The 20,036-nt window shown below is 51.6% G+C and overlaps 2 pseudogenes across 2 annotated transcripts; both read left to right on the top strand.

The window, feature by feature from the left end:
- Nucleotides 1-8: 8 nt before the first annotated feature.
- Nucleotides 9-12,008, top strand: LOC308353328 (spermatogenesis-associated protein 31D3-like; annotated as a pseudogene). The gene is made up of 2 exons: nt 9-15; nt 10,861-12,008. The product of its transcript is annotated as a spermatogenesis-associated protein 31D3-like (transcript).
- A 15-nt stretch (nt 12,009-12,023) lies between these two features.
- Nucleotides 12,024-20,024, top strand: LOC308353327 (spermatogenesis-associated protein 31D3-like; annotated as a pseudogene). Its single transcript has 2 exons — nt 12,024-12,058; nt 19,451-20,024. The product of its transcript is annotated as a spermatogenesis-associated protein 31D3-like (transcript).
- The last annotated feature ends 12 nt before the right edge of the window (nt 20,025-20,036 follow it).

Raw genomic sequence — 20,036 nt, 5'->3', positions numbered from 1 at the left:
TCGCAATGATGAGCGGTCCCGGGACTCTTCCACAGCTACCTCAGTCTCGGGGCTATCGTGGACGCTCAGGGAACTCTAAAAAGAGGGAGGTCAAATTGAGTGTCTCTAAAAGTGGCTATGTGGGGGACCCAGAAATGCTTCAGCTAGAGTGCAGTGGCCTGGCAAAGTACAAAGATGACCTGGAGAAGGATAGCAATGATTTGGGGAAGGACGAAAATCTAGAGAAGGAAAAGGAAGGCCTGAAGAAGGATCAGGGACATATTCCAGAGAATGGCCCAAAAGATTATCTGTTGAGTGACCCAGTTAACTCTTCAGATAATGAAATGGGGTATGTGTCTGAGAAAGAACTTAGGAGCCCATCAGTGAAAACCGCCATGGTGGCTGTGGAGACTACGGTCAGAGACAACTTGAAAATGCCCTGAATATACATTTAAGCAGAGAGTCTGGGGAAAACAATGAGGGTCAGTTGCCTGGGACTGTGCAGAATTCGTGGGATACTATGGGGCAGACATCACTACTTTCTGAGAAACCCCAGACTGAAATAAACCAGAGAAGTTGGCCAGCATCAGAGGTTGAGGACTACTCCCTGAGTACCTTGCAGGAGCTTCCCTTTGTTGAACCTAGTGCAGCACAGAAGCTGGAAGACCATGTTTAAAGATTTTGTAAGAGGGGGACTTGGGGCCATCCCCCTAGGGTCCAGGAAATCATAGAGGTCTTTTAATTGAAGAGTCCACATTCCATTCTAGCCTTTCCGCCTCAACCAGCGTGAGTTCTGGGGCAACCTGGAAACCTGGAGGCTTCAAACGGTAAACCTGGCAAGCTTGAAATCTCTCCTTGGAGACAAAGCAGGAACAGCAAGTTCACCCCCCAACCCCGTTCGTCCTCTCCCTGCCACCTTAATTTTGGGCAAGGAAGAACAGAGAATTCTGAGGCAATCACCCTCTAATATCAACCATCAGTTGGCAGAGGATGTTCCGAAAACTAAGGACGGCAGCCGTACTCTGACACCTGTCAGACATGACACGGTAGGAAACAGACGGCCCCCAAGGAAGCCTACAAGTCGAGGTGCATTCAGACGTGAGCCAAAGGGTAAGAGTGAAAATTCCGGAGCTAGAAGGCATAAAGAACAAGGCATAAAGATGAAGAATCCTGGACCAAGACATTCAGGGCCAAGGAAATCCATACACATCAATCACAACCTAGCATCTTGACAACCCACAAGCCAGTTAGCTCCCCAATTATAAAGGGGAATAAGCTTCAAGTCAAAACCACCATCCCACCAAGCATACCAATTCCGCAAGATCCTAACACATGGAATCTTACAGAACCACTCTTGCTTGAGTTCTTGCTTAAGCTTTAACGGGACAGGACAGGGAGCGTAGCCAGGCCCAAGCCCAATGCATTGGCCTGCCCCCTGCCACAGATTGTTTGACTTACAAGGCCTCACGGACTCGTGCCCAGGGTGTCTCCAGTGGGGACACGAGAGCTTCCCAGGTGCTTCGTGTCCATCCAGAGGACACAGGAATTACTATGGAACAACAGCAGAGCCCTGGGTCCCTAAGCATGTCTTAAGGAAGTGCCAGAATAAGAATCCCCCACCGGCTGCAAAGACCATGAGGCCTCCGGGTTCCAAGGCACAAGAGCATCGTGGAGGGGATGCAGGACTAGGAACATCCCACCCGAGAACAGACAGCTTCCCTACGGAACATGTGGCATTGAAGAAGAGGTTCCCTACCCAGGATGCGGTACTGAAGGTAAACCTGGGAACAGAGCCTTCCCAGACCCTATCACGGAAGGGTCAGCTGCCTCCTGAAAGCCTTTCTCAGAAGGGTCAGCCTCCTTCGAAAGAAAGCCTTTTCAGTTAAAAAAAAAAAAAAAAAAAGAAAAAAAAAAGAAAAAAAGAGGGTTTGGTTTTGTTTGTCTGTTTGTTTGTTTGTTTTGCAATGGCTTGCTTACTCTTGGAATAAAAGGCAAAATGTACGAAAACTCCCAGGAGAAGCGCAGTTCCCTATTCTCTGTGGAAAGCAAGGGCCTGCTTAAAGGTAGAGCTGCGTTTACTGGGGTGCCCGAAGCTCAGAAAATAACGACAGCTGTTGGGAAGTTCCAGGAGGAGAGAACGGGGAGTCTGCGTGCAATTAGGCAGCACCTGCCCTCAGCAGCCCATTCCCTCCCCAACCAAGTTTGGGAAAACTCAGCAGAAAGCACAAGTGCAGGCCCAGGCACAGCCTGTCCTGGGGTATCCTTTCAACTACAGGGTTCCCGCCCTCAAGGAGTCAAATACCAGGTCCTGCCAGCAAGAAGCGGTCTTTGCTGGCCAAGGCCTTCCTGGAAGTAACAGACAGCTCAGAAACAAGGACAGACAGCCCCAGAAAGTTGGGGCACTTAAGGACCAGCTACCGCATCAGAGGCATCCCCTCTCCATGCCCCACGGGGAGCCCGCGTCCCACCCGAAGGCCACCTGCGGGCATCAGGCTGCCCAGTGGCTTCCAGCCACTCTCACGACTGCTGAAGGCACAGTGTGCAGAAATGTGTTTCGTACTAATTAGACAGAAAACTTCTCCGGAAATTCCCGTGAGAGGGTTTTGGGGGGCATTTCCTACCCCGAAATAATCCCCTTGTGAGGAATAAATATTTCTCTAATAACGGGTTGTCTGTTCTGTGTACTGTCTTGGGAGCATGGGTTTGGGGTAACTCCGTTCAGCTGTCTGTCCAGACAGAGAGTGTCTCTAAATACCATCGTCTCTCTGGACCCTACCCTTTCCCAAGAGGTCAGCCCCTTAACGGAGTCGTCCCAGACGGTGCATCCCACTGAGACCTTTGCTCATCATCACACACCACCAAGCCGCTCAGCTTCACCGCCACCGGACTGCAATTTGTCTGTGACTCAATCTAAACCGATTTCCATCTCCAGGAAGCCTGTTCCAGAGAGCTCACGCCCAGAGAGCCCTGGTGGGTTGTCTACTTATGTCCCATCAATCACAGGCATTGGCCCCTCCAGCTTGTCAATTTTAGATCTCCCTCAGTGGCAAACTCATGCCAAAGACTTCTTCCCTTCAACCCTGGCTCCATGTGATTCCCATCAAGCCCTGCATTCTTCAGAGGCGTCTTCCAGGGGAGACCCTGCAGCCAACCTTGTAGAGCCTGGTAACCTCTCACTTCTCAGGCCTGATGCGCTGGCGCTTCTAGAGAAGCAAGTCCAAAAGAGGTGTGGCTTCCTCAGGTGGAAGGAAACAAAGGGTTCTTTTCCAAGGCAAACAATTGCCGATAAGCGTGATTGGGCATCCTCCCTTCCTTTCTGGAGCAGCAAAGACCAGTCAAAGGAGCTGCCTATGCATCAGCAGCGCCCATATCCTACAACCTTGGAGGAGGGCCATTGACAGCACACCCCCATCCAGCTCTTCCGGGGTCTCCAAACTCCTCCTAGTGAGTCCTTCTTCCCTGCTGCCGATGCCTCACATAACATCTCGAATGCCTCCCAGAGCAGGAATCCCCAGTAGTTCCCCATCCACTTCCTCCATCCTTGTCTGAGAACCCGCCTCAACTCCTGCCTCAAACCCAGCCCCAACCCAACCCATGTGTCCAGCCCCAGGCCCTCCTTCAATCCCCACTCCCAATCCTGCCATCTGGTCCTCTACCCGACATTAAGATCGGTCGAGTGTGTTTTCACAGACGTCAGAATGAATCCCAGAGACTCACGTCAACTGAAAGGCACCATCTGGAATGGGACCTGTTGCACAAGGTGCAGGAACGTGTGTGGGGTTTGCCCACTGTAGTCCAGAGATCCCACTAGGATGATTGTCCTTCAGCTCCTAACCATTCTCCCAAACCCTGTGCCGCCAAGGCCCAAGTTGTCATCTCGGCCCCTCCCAGGCCCATGCTGCTATCTCTATCCCTCATGCACAGTTTCCTCTCAGTGAGGAGATTCAGGAAAAAAACTAGAGAGTCCCCTTGGAAAGAGGATCATCCAACACCGGTGGGGCCTGGCCCCCAGGACCTAGGAGTCTCTCGCAATGATGAGCGGTCCCGGGACTCTTCCACAGCTACCTCAGTCTCGGGGCTATCGTGGACGCTCAGGGAACTCTAAAAAGAGGGAGGTCAAATTGAGTGTCTCTAAAAGTGGCTATGTGGGGGACCCAGAAATGCTTCAGCTAGAGTGCAGTGGCCTGGCAAAGTACAAAGATGACCTGGAGAAGGATAGCAATGATTTGGGGAAGGACGAAAATCTAGAGAAGGAAAAGGAAGGCCTGAAGAAGGATCAGGGACATATTCCAGAGAATGGCCCAAAGGATTATCTGTTGAGTGACCCAGTTAACTCTTCAGATAATGAAATGGGGTATGTGTCTGAGAAAGAACTTAGGAGCCCATCAGTGAAAACCGCCATGGTGGCTGTGGAGACTACGGTCAGAGACAACTTGAAAATGCCCTGAATATACATTTAAGCAGAGAGTCTGGGGAAAACAATGAGGGTCAGTTGCCTGGGACTGTGCAGAATTCGTGGGATACTATGGGGCAGACATCACTACTTTCTGAGAAACCCCAGACTGAAATAAACCAGAGAAGTTGGCCAGCATCAGAGGTTGAGGACTACTCCCTGAGTACCTTGCAGGAGCTTCCCTTTGTTGAACCTAGTGCAGCACAGAAGCTGGAAGACCATGTTTAAAGATTTTGTAAGAGGGGGACTTGGGGCCTTCCCCCTAGGGTCCAGGAAATCATAGAGGTCTTTTAATTGAAGAGTCCACATTCCATTCTAGCCTTTCCGCCTCAACCAGCGTGAGTTCTGGGGCAACCTGGAAACCTGGAGGCTTCAAACGGTAAACCTGGCAAGCTTGAAATCTCTCCTTGGAGACAAAGCAGGAACAGCAAGTTCACCCCCCAACCCCGTTCGTCCTCTCCCTGCCACCTTAATTTTGGGCAAGGAAGAACAGAGAATTCTGAGGCAATCACCCTCTAATATCAACCATCAGTTGGCAGAGGATGTTCCGAAAACTAAGGACGGCAGCCGTACTCTGACACCTGTCAGACATGACACGGTAGGAAACAGACGGCCCCCAAGGAAGCCTACAAGTCGAGGTGCATTCAGACGTGAGCCAAAGGGTAAGAGTGAAAATTCCGGAGCTAGAAGGCATAAAGAACAAGGCATATAGATGAAGAATCCTGGACCAATACATTCAGGGCCAAGGAAATCCATACACATCAATCACAACCTAGCATCTTGACAACCCACAAGCCAGTTAGCTCCCCAATTATAAAGGGGAATAAGCTTCAAGTCAAAACCACCATCCCACCAAGCATACCAATTCCGCAAGATCCTAACACATGGAATCTTACAGAACCACTCTTGCTTGAGTTCATGCTTAAGCTTTAACGGGACAGGACAGGGAGCGTAGCCAGGCCCAAGCCCAATGCATTGGCCTGCCCCCTGCCACAGATTGTTTGACTTACAAGGCCTCACGGACTCGTGCCCAGGGTGTCTCCAGGGGGACACGAGAGCTTCCCAGGTGCTACGTGTCCATCCAGAGGACACAGGAATTACTATGGAACAACAGCAGAGCCCTGGGTCCCTAAGCATGTCTTAAGGAAGTGCCAGAATAAGAATCCCCCACCGGCTGCAAAGACCATGAGGCCTCCGGGTTCCAAGGCACAAGAGCATCGTGGAGGGGATGCAGGACTAGGAACATCCCACCCGAGAACAGACAGCTTCCCTACGGAACATGTGGCATTGAAGAAGAGGTTCCCTACCCAGGATGCGGTACTGAAGGTAAACCTGGGAACAGAGCCTTCCCAGACCCTATCACGGAAGGGTCAGCTGCCTCCTGAAAGCCTTTCTCAGAAGGGTCAGCCTCCTTCGAAAGAAAGCCTTTTCAGTTAAAAAAAAAAAAAAGAAAAAAGAAAAAAAAAAGAAAAAAAGAGGGTTTGGTTTTGTTTGTCTGTTTGTTTGTTTGTTTTGCAATGGCTTGCTTACTCTTGGAATAAAAGGCAAAATGTACGAAAACTCCCAGGAGAAGCGCAGTTCCCTATTCTCTGTGGAAAGCAAGGGCCTGCTTAAAGGTAGAGCTGCGTTTACTGGGGTGCCCGAAGCTCAGAAAATAACGACAGCTGTTGGGAAGTTCCAGGAGGAGAGAACGGGGAGTCTGCGTGCAATTAGGCAGCACCTGCCCTCAGCAGCCCATTCCCTCCCCAACCAAGTTTGGGAAAACTCAGCAGAAAGCACAAGTGCAGGCCCAGGCACAGCCTGTCCTGGGGTATCCTTTCAACTACAGGGTTCCCGCCCTCAAGGAGTCAAATACCAGGTCCTGCCAGCAAGAAGCTGTCTTTGCTGGCCAAGGCCTTCCTGGAAGTAACAGACAGCTCAGAAACAAGGACAGACAGCCCCAGAAAGTTGGGGCACTTAAGGACCAGCTACCGCATCAGAGGCATCCCCTCTCCATGCCCCACGGGGAGCCCGCGTCCCACCCGAAGGCCACCTGCGGGCATCAGGCTGCCCAGTGGCTTCCAGCCACTCTCACGACTGCTGAAGGCACAGTGTGCAGAAATGTGTTTCGTACTAATTAGACAGAAAACTTCTCCGGAAATTCCCGTGAGAGGGTTTTGGGGGGCATTTCCTACCCCGAAATAATCCCCTTGTGAGGAATAAATATTTCTCTAATAACGGGTTGTCTGTTCTGTGTACTGTCTTGGGAGCATGGGTTTGGGGTAACTCCGTTCAGCTGTCTGTCCAGACAGAGAGTGTCTCTAAATACCATCGTCTCTCTGGACCCTACCCTTTCCCAAGAGGTCAGCCCCTTAACGGAGTCGTCCCAGACGGTGCATCCCACTGAGACCTTTGCTCATCATCACACACCACCAAGCCGCTCAGCTTCACCGCCACCGGACTGCAATTTGTCTGTGACTCAATCTAAACCGATTTCCATCTCCAGGAAGCCTGTTCCAGAGAGCTCACGCCCAGAGAGCCCTGGTGGGTTGTCTACTTATGTCCCATCAATCACAGGCATTGGCCCCTCCAGCTTGTCAATTTTAGATCTCCCTCAGTGGCAAACTCATGCCAAAGACTTCTTCCCTTCAACCCTGGCTCCATGTGATTCCCATCAAGCCCTGCATTCTTCAGAGGCGTCTTCCAGGGGAGACCCTGCAGCCAACCTTGTAGAGCCTGGTAACCTCTCACTTCTCAGGCCTGATGCGCTGGCGCTTCTAGAGAAGCAAGTCCAAAAGAGGTGTGGCTTCCTCAGGTGGAAGGAAACAAAGGGTTCTTTTCCAAGGCAAACAATTGCCGATAAGCGTGATTGGGCATCCTCCCTTCCTTTCTGGAGCAGCAAAGACCAGTCAAAGGAGCTGCCTAAGCATCAGCAGCGCCCATATCCTACAACCTTGGAGGAGGGCCATTGACAGCACACCCCCATCCAGCTCTTCCGGGGTCTCCAAACTCCTCCTAGTGAGTCCTTCTTCCCTGCTGCCGATGCCTCACATAACATCTCGAATGCCTCCCAGAGCAGGAATCCCCAGTAGTTCCCCATCCACTTCCTCCATCCTTGTCTGAGAACCCGCCTCAACTCCTGCCTCAAACCCAGCCCCAACCCAACCCATGTGTCCAGCCCCAGGCCCTCCTTCAATCCCCACTCCCAATCCTGCCATCTGGTCCTCTACCCGACATTAAGATCGGTCGAGTGTGTTTTCACAGATGTCAGAATGAATCCCAGAGACTCACGTCAACTGAAAGGCACCATCTGGAATGGGACCTGTTGCACAAGGTGCAGGAACGTGTGTGGGGTTTGCCCACTGTAGTCCAGAGATCCCACTAGGATGATTGTCCTTCAGCTCCTAACCATTCTCCCAAACCCTGTGCCGCCAAGGCCCAAGTTGTCATCTCGGCCCCTCCCAGGCCCATGCTGCTATCTCTATCCCTCATGCACAGTTTCCTCTCAGTGAGGAGATTCAGGAAAAAAACTAGAGAGTCCCCTTGGAAAGAGGATCATCCAACACCGGTGGGGCCTGGCCCCCAGGACCTAGGAGTCTCTCGCAATGATGAGCGGTCCCGGGACTCTTCCACAGCTACCTCAGTCTCGGGGCTATCGTGGACGCTCAGGGAACTCTAAAAAGAGGGAGGTCAAATTGAGTGTCTCTAAAAGTGGCTATGTGGGGGACCCAGAAATGCTTCAGCTAGAGTGCAGTGGCCTGGCAAAGTACAAAGATGACCTGGAGAAGGATAACAATGATTTGGAGAAGGACGAAAATCTAGAGAAGGAAAAGGAAGGCCTGAAGAAGGATCAGGGACATATTCCAGAGAATGGCCCAAAAGATTATCTGTTGAGTGACCCAGTTAACTCTTCAGATAATGAAATGGGGTATGTGTCTGAGAAAGAACTTAGGAGCCCATCAGTGAAAACCGCCATGGTGGCTGTGGAGACTACGGTCAGAGACAACTTGAAAATGCCCTGAATATACATTTAAGCAGAGAGTCTGGGGAAAACAATGAGGGTCAGTTGCCTGGGACTGTGCAGAATTCGTGGGATACTATGGGGCAGACATCACTACTTTCTGAGAAACCCCAGACTGAAATAAACCAGAGAAGTTGGCCAGCATCAGAGGTTGAGGACTACTCCCTGAGTACCTTGCAGGAGCTTCCCTTTGTTGAACCTAGTGCAGCACAGAAGCTGGAAGACCATGTTTAAAGATTTTGTAAGAGGGGGACTTGGGGCCTTCCCCCTAGGGTCCAGGAAATCATAGAGGTCTTTTAATTGAAGAGTCCACATTCCATTCTAGCCTTTCCGCCTCAACCAGCGTGAGTTCTGGGGCAACCTGGAAACCTGGAGGCTTCAAACGGTAAACCTGGCAAGCTTGAAATCTCTCCTTGGAGACAAAGCAGGAACAGCAAGTTCACCCCCCAACCCCGTTCGTCCTCTCCCTGCCACCTTAATTTTGGGCAAGGAAGAACAGAGAATTCTGAGGCAATCACCCTCTAATATCAACCATCAGTTGGCAGAGGATGTTCCGAAAACTAAGGACGGCAGCCGTACTCTGACACCTGTCAGACATGACACGGTAGGAAACAGACGGCCCCCAAGGAAGCCTACAAGTCGAGGTGCATTCAGACGTGAGCCAAAGGGTAAGAGTGAAAATTCCGGAGCTAGAAGGCATAAAGAACAAGGCATAAAGATGAAGAATCCTGGACCAAGACATTCAGGGCCAAGGAAATCCATACACATCAATCACAACCTAGCATCTTGACAACCCACAAGCCAGTTAGCTCCCCAATTATAAAGGGGAATAAGCTTCAAGTCAAAACCACCATCCCACCAAGCATACCAATTCCGCAAGATCCTAACACATGGAATCTTACAGAACCACTCTTGCTTGAGTTCTTGCTTAAGCTTTAACGGGACAGGACAGGGAGCGTAGCCAGGCCCAAGCCCAATGCATTGGCCTGCCCCCTGCCACAGATTGTTTGACTTACAAGGCCTCACGGACTCGTGCCCAGGGTGTCTCCAGTGGGGACACGAGAGCTTCCCAGGTGCTTCGTGTCCATCCAGAGGACACAGGAATTACTATGGAACAACAGCAGAGCCCTGGGTCCCTAAGCATGTCTTAAGGAAGTGCCAGAATAAGAATCCCCCACCGGCTGCAAAGACCATGAGGCCTCCGGGTTCCAAGGCACAAGAGCATCGTGGAGGGGATGCAGGACTAGGAACATCCCACCCGAGAACAGACAGCTTCCCTACGGAACATGTGGCATTGAAGAAGAGGTTCCCTACCCAGGATGCGGTACTGAAGGTAAACCTGGGAACAGAGCCTTCCCAGACCCTATCACGGAAGGGTCAGCTGCCTCCTGAAAGCCTTTCTCAGAAGGGTCAGCCTCCTTCGAAAGAAAGCCTTTTCAGTTAAAAAAAAAAAAAAAAAAAGAAAAAAAAAGAAAAAAAGAGGGTTTGGTTTTGTTTGTCTGTTTGTTTGTTTGTTTTGCAATGGCTTGCTTACTCTTGGAATAAAAGGCAAAATGTACGAAAACTCCCAGGAGAAGCGCAGTTCCCTATTCTCTGTGGAAAGCAAGGGCCTGCTTAAAGGTAGAGCTGCGTTTACTGGGGTGCCCGAAGCTCAGAAAATAACGACAGCTGTTGGGAAGTTCCAGGAGGAGAGAACGGGGAGTCTGCGTGCAATTAGGCAGCACCTGCCCTCAGCAGCCCATTCCCTCCCCAACCAAGTTTGGGAAAACTCAGCAGAAAGCACAAGTGCAGGCCCAGGCACAGCCTGTCCTGGGGTATCCTTTCAACTACAGGGTTCCCGCCCTCAAGGAGTCAAATACCAGGTCCTGCCAGCAAGAAGCTGTCTTTGCCGGCCAAGGCCTTCCTGGAAGTAACAGACAGCTCAGAAACAAGGACAGACAGCCCCAGAAAGTTGGGGCACTTAAGGACCAGCTACCGCATCAGAGGCATCCCCTCTCCATGCCCCACGGGGAGCCCGCGTCCCACCCGAAGGCCACCTGCGGGCATCAGGCTGCCCAGTGGCTTCCAGCCACTCTCACGACTGCTGAAGGCACAGTGTGCAGAAATGTGTTTCGTACTAATTAGACAGAAAACTTCTCCGGAAATTCCCGTGAGAGGGTTTTGGGGGGCATTTCCTACCCCGAAATAATCCCCTTGTGAGGAATAAATATTTCTCTAATAACGGGTTGTCTGTTCTGTGTACTGTCTTGGGAGCATGGGTTTGGGGTAACTCCGTTCAGCTGTCTGTCCAGACAGAGAGTGTCTCTAAATACCATCGTCTCTCTGGACCCTACCCTTTCCCAAGAGGTCAGCCCCTTAACGGAGTCGTCCCAGACGGTGCATCCCACTGAGACCTTTGCTCATCATCACACACCACCAAGCCGCTCAGCTTCACCGCCACCGGACTGCAATTTGTCTGTGACTCAATCTAAACCGATTTCCATCTCCAGGAAGCCTGTTCCAGAGAGCTCACGCCCAGAGAGCCCTGGTGGGTTGTCTACTTATGTCCCATCAATCACAGGCATTGGCCCCTCCAGCTTGTCAATTTTAGATCTCCCTCAGTGGCAAACTCATGCCAAAGACTTCTTCCCTTCAACCCTGGCTCCATGTGATTCCCATCAAGCCCTGCATTCTTCAGAGGCGTCTTCCAGGGGAGACCCTGCAGCCAACCTTGTAGAGCCTGGTAACCTCTCACTTCTCAGGCCTGATGCGCTGGCGCTTCTAGAGAAGCAAGTCCAAAAGAGGTGTGGCTTCCTCAGGTGGAAGGAAACAAAGGGTTCTTTTCCAAGGCAAACAATTGCCGATAAGCGTGATTGGGCATCCTCCCTTCCTTTCTGGAGCAGCAAAGACCAGTCAAAGGAGCTGCCTATGCATCAGCAGCGCCCATATCCTACAACCTTGGAGGAGGGCCATTGACAGCACACCCCCATCCAGCTCTTCCGGGGTCTCCAAACTCCTCCTAGTGAGTCCTTCTTCCCTGCTGCCGATGCCTCACATAACATCTCGAATGCCTCCCAGAGCAGGAATCCCCAGTAGTTCCCCATCCACTTCCTCCATCCTTGTCTGAGAACCCGCCTCAACTCCTGCCTCAAACCCAGCCCCAACCCAACCCATGTGTCCAGCCCCAGGCCCTCCTTCAATCCCCACTCCCAATCCTGCCATCTGGTCCTCTACCCGACATTAAGATCGGTCGAGTGTGTTTTCACAGACGTCAGAATGAATCCCAGAGACTCACGTCAACTGAAAGGCACCATCTGGAATGGGACCTGTTGCACAAGGTGCAGGAACGTGTGTGGGGTTTGCCCACTGTAGTCCAGAGATCCCACTAGGATGATTGTCCTTCAGCTCCTAACCATTCTCCCAAACCCTGTGCCGCCAAGGCCCAAGTTGTCATCTCGGCCCCTCCCAGGCCCATGCTGCTATCTCTATCCCTCATGCACAGTTTCCTCTCAGTGAGGAGATTCAGGAAAAAAACTAGAGAGTCCCCTTGGAAAGAGGATCATCCAACACCGGTGGGGCCTGGCCCCCAGGACCTAGGAGTCTCTCGCAATGATGAGCGGTCCCGGGACTCTTCCACAGCTACCTCAGTCTCGGGGCTATCGTGGACGCTCAGGGAACTCTAAAAAGAGGGAGGTCAAATTGAGTGTCTCTAAAAGTGGCTATGTGGGGGACCCAGAAATGCTTCAGCTAGAGTGCAGTGGCCTGGCAAAGTACAAAGATGACCTGGAGAAGGATAGCAATGATTTGGGGAAGGACGAAAATCTAGAGAAGGAAAAGGAAGGCCTGAAGAAGGATCAGGGACATATTCCAGAGAATGGCCCAAAAGATTATCTGTTGAGTGACCCAGTTAACTCTTCAGATAATGAAATGGGGTATGTGTCTGAGAAAGAACTTAGGAGCCCATCAGTGAAAACCGCCATGGTGGCTGTGGAGACTACGGTCAGAGACAACTTGAAAATGCCCTGAATATACATTTAAGCAGAGAGTCTGGGGAAAACAATGAGGGTCAGTTGCCTGGGACTGTGCAGAATTCGTGGGATACTATGGGGCAGACATCACTACTTTCTGAGAAACCCCAGACTGAAATAAACCAGAGAAGTTGGCCAGCATCAGAGGTTGAGGACTACTCCCTGAGTACCTTGCAGGAGCTTCCCTTTGTTGAACCTAGTGCAGCACAGAAGCTGGAAGACCATGTTTAAAGATTTTGTAAGAGGGGGACTTGGGGCCTTCCCCCTAGGGTCCAGGAAATCATAGAGGTCTTTTAATTGAAGAGTCCACATTCCATTCTAGCCTTTCCGCCTCAACCAGCGTGAGTTCTGGGGCAACCTGGAAACCTGGAGGCTTCAAACGGTAAACCTGGCAAGCTTGAAATCTCTCCTTGGAGACAAAGCAGGAACAGCAAGTTCACCCCCCAACCCCGTTCGTCCTCTCCCTGCCACCTTAATTTTGGGCAAGGAAGAACAGAGAATTCTGAGGCAATCACCCTCTAATATCAACCATCAGTTGGCAGAGGATGTTCCGAAAACTAAGGACGGCAGCCGTACTCTGACACCTGTCAGACATGACACGGTAGGAAACAGACGGCCCCCAAGGAAGCCTACAAGTCGAGGTGCATTCAGACGTGAGCCAAAGGGTAAGAGTGAAAATTCCGGAGCTAGAAGGCATAAAGAACAAGGCATAAAGATGAAGAATCCTGGACCAAGACATTCAGGGCCAAGGAAATCCATACACATCAATCACAACCTAGCATCTTGACAACCCACAAGCCAGTTAGCTCCCCAATTATAAAGGGGAATAAGCTTCAAGTCAAAACCACCATCCCACCAAGCATACCAATTCCGCAAGATCCTAACACATGGAATCTTACAGAACCACTCTTGCTTGAGTTCTTGCTTAAGCTTTAACGGGACAGGACAGGGAGCGTAGCCAGGCCCAAGCCCAATGCATTGGCCTGCCCCCTGCCACAGATTGTTTGACTTACAAGGCCTCACGGACTCGTGCCCAGGGTGTCTCCAGTGGGGACACGAGAGCTTCCCAGGTGCTTCGTGTCCATCCAGAGGACACAGGAATTACTATGGAACAACAGCAGAGCCCTGGGTCCCTAAGCATGTCTTAAGGAAGTGCCAGAATAAGAATCCCCCACCGGCTGCAAAGACCATGAGGCCTCCGGGTTCCAAGGCACAAGAGCATCGTGGAGGGGATGCAGGACTAGGAACATCCCACCCGAGAACAGACAGCTTCCCTACGGAACATGTGGCATTGAAGAAGAGGTTCCCTACCCAGGATGCGGTACTGAAGGTAAACCTGGGAACAGAGCCTTCCCAGACCCTATCACGGAAGGGTCAGCTGCCTCCTGAAAGCCTTTCTCAGAAGGGTCAGCCTCCTTCGAAAGAAAGCCTTTTCAGTTAAAAAAAAAAAAAAAAAAAAGAAAAAAAAAGAAAAAAAGAGGGTTTGGTTTTGTTTGTCTGTTTGTTTGTTTGTTTTGCAATGGCTTGCTTACTCTTGGAATAAAAGGCAAAATGTACGAAAACTCCCAGGAGAAGCGCAGTTCCCTATTCTCTGTGGAAAGCAAGGGCCTGCTTAAAGGTAGAGCTGCGTTTACTGGGGTGCCCGAAGCTCAGAAAATAACGACAGCTGTTGGGAAGTTCCAGGAGGAGAGAACGGGGAGTCTGCGTGCAATTAGGCAGCACCTGCCCTCAGCAGCCCATTCCCTCCCCAACCAAGTTTGGGAAAACTCAGCAGAAAGCACAAGTGCAGGCCCAGGCACAGCCTGTCCTGGGGTATCCTTTCAACTACAGGGTTCCCGCCCTCAAGGAGTCAAATACCAGGTCCTGCCAGCAAGAAGCTGTCTTTGCCGGCCAAGGCCTTCCTGGAAGTAACAGACAGCTCAGAAACAAGGACAGACAGCCCCAGAAAGTTGGGGCACTTAAGGACCAGCTACCGCATCAGAGGCATCCCCTCTCCATGCCCCACGGGGAGCCCGCGTCCCACCCGAAGGCCACCTGCGGGCATCAGGCTGCCCAGTGGCTTCCAGCCACTCTCACGACTGCTGAAGGCACAGTGTGCAGAAATGTGTTTCGTACTAATTAGACAGAAAACTTCTCCGGAAATTCCCGTGAGAGGGTTTTGGGGGGCATTTCCTACCCCGAAATAATCCCCTTGTGAGGAATAAATATTTCTCTAATAACGGGTTGTCTGTTCTGTGTACTGTCTTGGGAGCATGGGTTTGGGGTAACTCCGTTCAGCTGTCTGTCCAGACAGAGAGTGTCTCTAAATACCATCGTCTCTCTGGACCCTACCCTTTCCCAAGAGGTCAGCCCCTTAACGGAGTCGTCCCAGACGGTGCATCCCACTGAGACCTTTGCTCATCATCACACACCACCAAGCCGCTCAGCTTCACCGCCACCGGACTGCAATTTGTCTGTGACTCAATCTAAACCGATTTCCATCTCCAGGAAGCCTGTTCCAGAGAGCTCACGCCCAGAGAGCCCTGGTGGGTTGTCTACTTATGTCCCATCAATCACAGGCATTGGCCCCTCCAGCTTGTCAATTTTAGATCTCCCTCAGTGGCAAACTCATGCCAAAGACTTCTTCCCTTCAACCCTGGCTCCATGTGATTCCCATCAAGCCCTGCATTCTTCAGAGGCGTCTTCCAGGGGAGACCCTGCAGCCAACCTTGTAGAGCCTGGTAACCTCTCACTTCTCAGGCCTGATGCGCTGGCGCTTCTAGAGAAGCAAGTCCAAAAGAGGTGTGGCTTCCTCAGGTGGAAGGAAACAAAGGGTTCTTTTCCAAGGCAAACAATTGCCGATAAGCGTGATTGGGCATCCTCCCTTCCTTTCTGGAGCAGCAAAGACCAGTCAAAGGAGCTGCCTATGCATCAGCAGCGCCCATATCCTACAACCTTGGAGGAGGGCCATTGACAGCACACCCCCATCCAGCTCTTCCGGGGTCTCCAAACTCCTCCTAGTGAGTCCTTCTTCCCTGCTGCCGATGCCTCACATAACATCTCGAATGCCTCCCAGAGCAGGAATCCCCAGTAGTTCCCCATCCACTTCCTCCATCCTTGTCTGAGAACCCGCCTCAACTCCTGCCTCAAACCCAGCCCCAACCCAACCCATGTGTCCAGCCCCAGGCCCTCCTTCAATCCCCACTCCCAATCCTGCCATCTGGTCCTCTACCCGACATTAAGATCGGTCGAGTGTGTTTTCACAGACGTCAGAATGAATCCCAGAGACTCACGTCAACTGAAAGGCACCATCTGGAATGGGACCTGTTGCACAAGGTGCAGGAACGTGTGTGGGGTTTGCCCACTGTAGTCCAGAGATCCCACTAGGATGATTGTCCTTCAGCTCCTAACCATTCTCCCAAACCCTGTGCCGCCAAGGCCCAAGTTGTCATCTCGGCCCCTCCCAGGCCCATGCTGCTATCTCTATCCCCCATGCACAGTTTCCTCTCAGTGAGGAGATTCAGGAAAAAAACTAGAGAGTCCCCTTGGAAAGAGGATCATCCAACACCGGTGGGGCCTGGCCCCCAGGACCTAGGAGTCTCTCGCAATGATGAGCGGTCCCGGGACTCTTCCACAGCTACCTCAGTCTCGGGGCTATCGTGGACGCTCAGGGAACTCTAAAAAGAGGGAGGTCAAATTGAGTGTCTCTAAAAGTGGCTATGTGGGGGACCCAGAAATGCTTCAGCTAGAGTGCAGTGGCCTGGCAAAGTACAAAGATGACCTGGAGAAGGATAACAATGATTTGGAGAAGGACGAAAATCTAGAGAAGGAAAAGGAAGGCCTGAAGAAGGATCAGGGACATATTCCAGAGAATGGCCCAAAAGATTATCTGTTGAGTGACCCAGTTAACTCTTCAGATAATGAAATGGGGTATGTGTCTGAGAAAGAACTTAGGAGCCCATCAGTGAAAACCGCCATGGTGGCTGTGGAGACTACGGTCAGAGACAACTTGAAAATGCCCTGAATATACATTTAAGCAGAGAGTCTGGGGAAAACAATGAGGGTCAGTTGCCTGGGACTGTGCAGAATTCGTGGGATACTATGGGGCAGACATCACTACTTTCTGAGAAACCCCAGACTGAAATAAACCAGAGAAGTTGGCCAGCATCAGAGGTTGAGGACTACTCCCTGAGTACCTTGCAGGAGCTTCCCTTTGTTGAACCTAGTGCAGCACAGAAGCTGGAAGACCATGTTTAAAGATTTTGTAAGAGGGGGACTTGGGGCCTTCCCCCTAGGGTCCAGGAAATCATAGAGGTCTTTTAATTGAAGAGTCCACATTCCATTCTAGCCTTTCCGCCTCAACCAGCGTGAGTTCTGGGGCAACCTGGAAACCTGGAGGCTTCAAACGGTAAACCTGGCAAGCTTGAAATCTCTCCTTGGAGACAAAGCAGGAACAGCAAGTTCACCCCCCAACCCCGTTCGTCCTCTCCCTGCCACCTTAATTTTGGGCAAGGAAGAACAGAGAATTCTGAGGCAATCACCCTCTAATATCAACCATCGGTTGGCAGAGGATGTTCCGAAAACTAAGGACGGCAGCCGTACTCTGACACCTGTCAGACATGACACGGTAGGAAACAGACGGCCCCCAAGGAAGCCTACAAGTCGAGGTGCATTCAGACGTGAGCCAAAGGGTAAGAGTGAAAATTCCGGAGCTAGAAGGCATAAAGAACAAGGCATAAAGATGAAGAATCCTGGACCAAGACATTCAGGGCCAAGGAAATCCATACACATCAATCACAACCTAGCATCTTGACAACCCACAAGCCAGTTAGCTCCCCAATTATAAAGGGGAATAAGCTTCAAGTCAAAACCACCATCCCACCAAGCATACCAATTCCGCAAGATCCTAACACATGGAATCTTACAGAACCACTCTTGCTTGAGTTCTTGCTTAAGCTTTAACGGGACAGGACAGGGAGCGTAGCCAGGCCCAAGCCCAATGCATTGGCCTGCCCCCTGCCACAGATTGTTTGACTTACAAGGCCTCACGGACTCGTGCCCAGGGTGTCTCCAGTGGGGACACGAGAGCTTCCCAGGTGCTACGTGTCCATCCAGAGGACACAGGAATTACTATGGAACAACAGCAGAGCCCTGGGTCCCTAAGCATGTCTTAAGGAAGTGCCAGAATAAGAATCCCCCACCGGCTGCAAAGACCATGAGGCCTCCGGGTTCCAAGGCACAAGAGCATCGTGGAGGGGATGCAGGACTAGGAACATCCCACCCGAGAACAGACAGCTTCCCTACGGAACATGTGGCATTGAGGAAGAGGTTCCCTACCCAGGATGCGGTACTGAAGGTAAACCTGGGAACAGAGCCTTCCCAGACCCTATCACGGAAGGGTCAGCTGCCTCCTGAAAGCCTTTCTCAGAAGGGTCAGCCTCCTTCGAAAGAAAGCCTTTTCAGTTAAAAAAAAAAAAAAAAGAAAAAAAAAAAGAAAAAAAGAGGGTTTGGTTTTGTTTGTCTGTTTGTTTGTTTGTTTGTTTGTTTTGCAATGGCTTGCTTACTCTTGGAATAAAAGGCAAAATGTACGAAAACTCCCAGGAGAAGCGCAGTTCCCTATTCTCTGTGGAAAGCAAGGGCCTGCTTAAAGGTAGAGCTGCGTTTACTGAGGTGCCCGAAGCTCAGAAAATAACGACAGCTGTTGGGAAGTTCCAGGAGGAGAGAACGGGGAGTCTGCGTGCAATTAGGCAGCACCTGCCCTCAGCAGCCCATTCCCTCCCCAACCAAGTTTGGGAAAACTCAGCAGAAAGCACAAGTGCAGGCCCAGGCACAGCCTGTCCTGGGGTATCCTTTCAACTACAGGGTTCCCGCCCTCAAGGAGTCAAATACCAGGTCCTGCCAGCAAGAAGCTGTCTTTGCCGGCCAAGGCCTTCCTGGAAGTAACAGACAGCTCAGAAACAAGGACAGACAGCCCCAGAAAGTTGGGGCACTTAAGGACCAGCTACCACATCAGAGGCATCCCCTCTCCATGCCCCACGGGGAGCCCGCGTCCCACCCGAAGGCCACCTGCGGGCATCAGGCTGCCCAGTGGCTTCCAGCCACTCTCACGACTGCTGAAGGCACAGTGTGCAGAAATGTGTTTCGTACTAATTAGACAGAAAACTTCTCCGGAAATTCCCGTGAGAGGGTTTTGGGGGGCATTTCCTACCCCGAAATAATCCCCTTGTGAGGAATAAATATTTCTCTAATAACGGGTTGTCTGTTCTGTGTACTGTCTTGGGAGCATGGGTTTGGGGTAACTCCGTTCAGCTGTCTGTCCAGACAGAGAGTGTCTCTAAATACCATCGTCTCTCTGGACCCTACCCTTTCCCAAGAGGTCAGCCCCTTAACGGAGTCGTCCCAGACGGTGCATCCCACTGAGACCTTTGCTCATCATCACACACCACCAAGCCGCTCAGCTTCACCGCCACCGGACTGCAATTTGTCTGTGACTCAATCTAAACCGATTTCCATCTCCAGGAAGCCTGTTCCAGAGAGCTCACGCCCAGAGAGCCCTGGTGGGTTGTCTACTTATGTCCCATCAATCACAGGCATTGGCCCCTCCAGCTTGTCAATTTTAGATCTCCCTCAGTGGCAAACTCATGCCAAAGACTTCTTCCCTTCAACCCTGGCTCCATGTGATTCCCATCAAGCCCTGCATTCTTCAGAGGCGTCTTCCAGGGGAGACCCTGCAGCCAACCTTGTAGAGCCTGGTAACCTCTCACTTCTCAGGCCTGATGCGCTGGCGCTTCTAGAGAAGCAAGTCCAAAAGAGGTGTGGCTTCCTCAGGTGGAAGGAAACAAAGGGTTCTTTTCCAAGGCAAACAATTGCCGATAAGCGTGATTGGGCATCCTCCCTTCCTTTCTGGAGCAGCAAAGACCAGTCAAAGGAGCTGCCTATGCATCAGCAGCGCCCATATCCTACAACCTTGGAGGAGGGCCATTGACAGCACACCCCCATCCAGCTCTTCCGGGGTCTCCAAACTCCTCCTAGTGAGTCCTTCTTCCCTGCTGCCGATGCCTCACATAACATCTCGAATGCCTCCCAGAGCAGGAATCCCCAGTAGTTCCCCATCCACTTCCTCCATCCTTGTCTGAGAACCCGCCTCAACTCCTGCCTCAAACCCAGCCCCAACCCAACCCATGTGTCCAGCCCCAGGCCCTCCTTCAATCCCCACTCCCAATCCTGCCATCTGGTCCTCTACCCGACATTAAGATCGGTCGAGTGTGTTTTCACAGACGTCAGAATGAATCCCAGAGACTCACGTCAACTGAAAGGCACCATCTGGAATGGGACCTGTTGCACAAGGTGCAGGAACGTGTGTGGGGTTTGCCCACTGTAGTCCAGAGATCCCACTAGGATGATTGTCCTTCAGCTCCTAACCATTCTCCCAAACCCTGTGCCGCCAAGGCCCAAGTTGTCATCTCGGCCCCTCCCAGGCCCATGCTGCTATCTCTATCCCTCATGCACAGTTTCCTCTCAGTGAGGAGATTCAGGAAAAAAACTAGAGAGTCCCCTTGGAAAGAGGATCATCCAACACCGGTGGGGCCTGGCCCCCAGGACCTAGGAGTCTCTCGCA

This window comes from Martes martes (genome assembly GCF_963455335.1).
Source record: "Martes martes genome assembly, chromosome: 12".
NCBI classification, from domain to species: Eukaryota; Metazoa; Chordata; class Mammalia; order Carnivora; family Mustelidae; genus Martes; species Martes martes.
This window is presented reverse-complemented; position numbering and strand designations above follow the sequence as displayed.